Below are 6,054 nucleotides of genomic sequence, written 5' to 3' on the forward strand. Positions count from 1 at the left end.
AATTCCAACTCAATGTGGACAACTTGAATATGCGAGAGTTTTGTTAAATATATTCAATAATAATAAACAAAAACAGGGGCGTACTGAACATGTTTCATGCACATAATGATTCCACCATGGTCACCTTATTAATCATTTTACAAGCAAGTCAGGTAACTATTTCCTTATAGTTTCTGTGTTTTAATATCAGTGAATGTTCCCATGCATCGCCATATGCATTTTCTATTAACCAATAACCTGGCTCTCTTTGCTCACTTTGCCTCATGCAGAGAATTCTGTAACGCTCAGTGCTCTCCCCTCAGTAAAACAACCACACACCCAAGCGCTGTAACAACCATGCAACTAAGACACCTTCATTAAGAATGTTTCCACTGTTAACACGGTTCCAGTGTGTTGTTGTCTGACTGAGGCAGAGCTCCGCGGGTCATTTGTGTTTTTATTTTATTTATTTTATGGGGACAAACTTAATGAGAAAGGAGCGCACAACAATGTAGGCTACAATTACATTTCAGAACGCATGGTCCTATAGGACCATTAACTATGAGTGTAATTTATGTACATTGGATTACGAGGGTAAAAACGCACATGACAGAATAAAAAGTAGGATGGAATTTTATTTTACTGGCTAAACCAGCCCAGAATGAAATGTAATCATTTATAAATGAAAATGTAGAAAACAACGTTTATTAAGATGGGAAATGTTTTATGAACAGTCCTACTGGAATGTTACATTGCATTATGGAATACTTTGCCGAGTAATTTTTGATAGAGTCTTTGCAAAAACAAAAGACAAACTGGAAAAGCTATTTCGTGATATTTAAACAACACCACAATTCATCAGATTTTACAATGCTGGGGTAAGGATCCTAAATCGACTTTAATCCATGTTCCATTTTTTTATTCCTTTAATACCAGTATAATGACAGCCTTTTTCTTCTGTTTGGAAATAGTATGAAAACAGAAATGACATGTCCATTGAATATAACTGGTTTAAAAATGATCCAGGGAGGCTCCAGTTGCTAGCTGGTGGAGCCAGAATACACGGATGAGAAATAGAATCATGACATTATACAAAAATATGAAGTATTTTCAGCGTAAAGGAAATTCTATTGTCAACTGAAACTAGTAACACTATCACAGCCGCTCTTTCTCACATCATCTGTTTTTACTCAACAGGGGTCCTCTACCAAACAGTATTATTTTTCTGGTCGGGTATCATGAAACTTGCTTGAAACGCAATAATGGGAAAGCAAATTAATACGCACGGGCTCGCGTGCGCACCCCCCCCCACAGTGTAGAGTGGGCTGGGCTCCAGACTGGCCTGCAGGCATGGTTTAAACCACTGACCTTGCTCCCTGCCCCACGCCCAACATGCTAGCAGATCCTCTACTGGCTGCTCCAGAGGGGAGAAGGATTAAGATCTGTCACAGTTTCTTACTACGGGTTTGATCATGTGGGGTAGACACATTTACGAACCAGGACATGCCCACTTTCCCTCTGCACAGGGGGATTCTGTGGCCCAAATCTCTTTGGCAAACATGATACAATCCAAGGTTGTTATTTGACAGTAACGTGTCTAGGGAACGCTTGGAGTTTGAGTTAACCTTTTACTGCAGTGGGCTAAATCAGGGTCACACAGAGTAGACTTAAACAAATCCTATTTGTAGTGTGACTGCACTATGCCATGTTTCTGGTTCCGGCGGAGTGGGTGAAATGTGTTTTATGGCAGTAAACTGTGAATGGACATGGGTTGTACTGTGTGTAGGGAAGGAGGGGGCTGCAGCAGAGCTTACTGTAGCTGGAGCACTACAGCACCGTCTCAGGGTTGACCGTTTTACACAGAGGCTTTCCATTCCTGTCTGAGCCAGGATCAACATACAGGCCTTTGATCTCCCATCTCACCTTTCAACCAACACACAGGGGAAAAGAATCCTTGTGGCTGTTCTGACTTCATAAAAATGAAAAACCTCAGTTGTTTTACCCAATAACAGCCAAACCTTCATCAAACCTTTGTTTGGATTTAGCACCTGCAATTATTCTCTGTATATGTATAACAAACTCACAGTGCCTTGTTCTACCCCACCGAAAGAGCCTGAAGAGGTCTGAATACAATGCTTAAGCGTTTGGGAGGAATGGATTGTCCAGCTCACAATGTTGTGCCATTGTCTCCCCAATCACAAGTGTACCAGAGCTATAGTAAGAGGAGATAAGACCACTCACCTTTCGCCTCCTGGGATACAGGCCTGAATGGGCCCTGAGTCACAGCTACCCAGCAACTACCCCCTGAAAAGACTAACCTGTCTGGCATCCATTCAACCCTTTCCTTTTATTTCTCTATCACTCCTGTTCCATGTTTCTAAGCATCACCACCAGACTGGCAAGTTTCATCATGGTGTTGCATATACTTGTTTTAGCGCTCACATCAAATCAAATCGTATTTGTCACATGCCCTGATTACAACTGTATCGTGAAATGCTTACTTACAAGACCTTAACCAACAATGCAGTTCAAGAAATAGAGTTAAGAAAATATTTACTAAATAAACTAAAGTAAAAAGTAAATAAATAAAAAGGTAACACAACAAAATTACATAACAATAACGAGGCTATATACAGGGGGTACCGGTACCGAGTCAATTTGCGGGGGTACAGGTTACTCCCATCTACAGGCACATCATTTTTTTGTTAGTTCAATCAAGTAACCAATGTGAATGCCATTGTATTATTGTGAGAAAGATCTGAAAGTTGATATATGTTTATGTTTGTAGCTCCCACAATGCAGTATACCTAACAATACAAAACAATACACAGAAATCCAAACACTAAAAAGAAAGAAATAAACTAATATCAGAACGAGCAATGTCAGAGTCGGGAATATAAATATATATATGGATATAATGTTGTGTATAGACAGTATGGACAGGATATGAATAGGAAAGATGTGTACAGCAGTAGTTATATAGGATGAGCCTTGACTAGAATACACTATGTACATATGAAGTGGATAAGCATTATTAAAGTGACCAGTGTTCAATGACTATGTACATAGGGCAGTAGTCTCTAAGGTGCAGGGTAATGTATCGGGTGTTAAGCAGCTAGTAACAGTGCCTAAGTTCAGGGCAGGGTACTGAGCGGAGGAGGGCTAGTGGTGTCTATCTCTAGATGGTAGCGGGGTGAACATGCCGTGGCTCGGGTGGCTGAGGTCCATAATGATTTTCCTGGACTTCCTGTGACACCGGATGGATTAGATGTCCTGGAGGGAAGGCACATATACAATGCAACTGAATTAAGTGTCCTCTTGTTGATGAATATTTCAAAAGATCCTCACTGTAAGCTTAACTTCTTCTGAAAGCAGATGGAAATCCTGGAAATCTCTGAGACACAGACAGACATAGCTCTTTCTGGCTTCCTGCAACATTATTCCATAAATTATTACCTCTTACTAGCTCAGACTTTGATGAAAATGGTCTATTTGAATTTTTTCATCAAATGTTTACCACCAAACACTACGGGATTCTATTATCAGTTTGTTCTGATATAAAACATTTGTGTCTGTGACATCCTATACAACACAACACCATAATCAATAAAAGCACCAAACTTTCCCTATAAAAAGGGAAAAAGCATCATCAAAGAGGCAGCTCACCAATGTGAAAATACTTTCTTGATGTGTGGATTTTCAGGAGCTCTTCTTTTGAAAACAGGCAATAGTGTACCTCACAGCAGGGTCCACAACAGAAACAACGATCACCATCCAATTTGTGCTCTACAGCCAGGAGAAGATAGGAGCACATCTTTTGTGTACCATTTGTTTATAACCATTCTTAAACTCTGCTTTGAGGAACCTAAACCCTTTCAAGTGACAGATGGGTGGCACTTAATTTGGTCTTCAAGGAGTGCTCAGGCCTGTATAGGACTGTTTATCCATTCATGGACCCTTTGGCAAATGTACTTGTCTGGATCCAGAGTCCAACACCATTGGTTACTCATTTCAAAGGTGAAATTATATATTTACAGATTAATTTAAAATTAATATCATAGTTCCATACTAAAATCCAGCCACACTATAATATTAAAGGGATACTTCAGGATTTAGGCAATGACGCCCCCAGAGTAAGATGAACTATGGATACCATTTTTATGCCTGCGTGCAGTTTGAAGGAAGTCGCTAACTAGGGTTCGAGCAATTGCTAACTAGCTTTAGCGCAATGACTGGAAGTCTATGGTGCCTACTAGAATTCTAGTAGATACAATATACTTCCATTCATTGTGCTAACGCTAGTAAGCATAGGCTACCTCTAATTTCCTTCATACTGGATGCAGAGACATAAAAATGGTATCCATGAGTTGATCTGACTCTGGGGAAGTAGATAAAGGGCTTCATTGCCAACATCCCAAAGTATTCCTTTGAGTGATTTCTCAATTTAATCTGCTGTAACTGTCAAGGTTTATAAAGCGCTTATAAAGCACATACAAAGGAGGCCTTCACAAAGATTATGAATGTTGTTCCTTGAAGACATTGTGAGATAAAATGAAATAACACATGAGCATTAAACTACTGAACAAAACAAATCAATATTTTCTTTAGGGTATTATGACATGAAATTAGGATCAAAAGTACTTTTTCGCCACATGCAGATAGAGGACACGGGACATTTCCTGGAACATGAAAAGAGATCTCAGTGTCGGCTTCTACAGACCATCCATCATACGAGAGCATATTATGTCTGACGAGGTGTTGCTGAAAGAGGAGGAAAGGGGAGAGCAGGTGATAAAGGTAGCGGAAGGATGGAGGTAAACTACCTGGGTGGGGTGATGCTTCCCTTCACAGTTCAGATTCACTCTGCCAACACCTCTCAGGAAGACTGACACAGACAAAGATGAAGGAGCCAACAGGGACAAGTGCCGCCACCACAGGACCACAGGCCTCTGCACAGCATAATAGATCAATTGTGCAGCAGAAAGACATGTTTCCTTTCTCCTCAGAACCGGTGGAGGGGTATCAGAGTACTGGAGCACTCTTTAATAATGCGTGACGCTTAAATCTGAAAGTGTAGCAGCAGTAGAAAAAGGGGTTACCAAAGCAGTAACCTGATCACAAGTTAATCGTCTTTGCCCTCTGCTGGTAAAGGGGCACATTTTTACTGGGCCAAGCTCAGAGGACAAGCAATCAGTGACCGACTTGCTGATGCCCTGGCTTTAGGAGAGGGAGTAGATTTAAGGAAATGTCAGCAGTAGAATTAATATCTCAAGAATATCTATCTATACGTTGTATACACACAGCTTTGGAAGCGCTAAGTTTATCAATGGCATTTCTATACATGTCACAAAGATATATTTCCAATAGTACAGTTTAGTTTTAAATGTCTGTCCAGTGCATGAAAACCTGTTTCTAGGTCTGATCGGCTGACTTGGTGTTGCGATAACTCAAATCAAATGGTCTGTTTGTCGGTGTTTTTGGAATTATGGGGGGGGGCGATGCCATTTGTCCCCTGCAAAAGGAACCTTTAAATAAAATCCAGTTAAGCCTGTCTGCCTTCCCCTCCAGAGTGACCTTAAATTCTAGCAATGGACATGATTAGAATGCCACAGGTCTAACATTAGAGCAGAACCTTTACTTCCAATAGGAAACCAGCACAGAAGTTCTAATTATGACAAGCAATTCCTTGTTTTGATGGGAGATGAAAAGGCATTTCTTGCTTGTTATAGCAAGGGGTCCCAAAAACAACCAACCAAAAAGAGTCAACATGAGATACAGTACAAAACACCTGCAACGAGGTCCACCTTTGTTTCTGTATCAGTGGAAATGAGAGGGATACCAATAGCTTATGGGACTGAGCAGAGCAAAGTTTAGGAGTTCCTTAGCTGGATGTAGCCACCAGGGTTGTGGTCAATACCATTTCAATTCAGTCAATTAAGAATGTAGACCAAATATTTTATCATAGAGAAGCATTGAGTAAAATTGGAATTTCAGTGTACTCCCTGAATTGAAAAGGAATGGACCTCAACCATGGTGGCCACAGCTAAGGAGAATGGGCTGTAATCCAGTCTGCAA

The sequence above is a fragment of the Oncorhynchus keta genome, chromosome 12 (genome assembly GCF_023373465.1).
Source record: "Oncorhynchus keta strain PuntledgeMale-10-30-2019 chromosome 12, Oket_V2, whole genome shotgun sequence".
Lineage (NCBI taxonomy): Eukaryota > Metazoa > Chordata > Actinopteri > Salmoniformes > Salmonidae > Oncorhynchus > Oncorhynchus keta.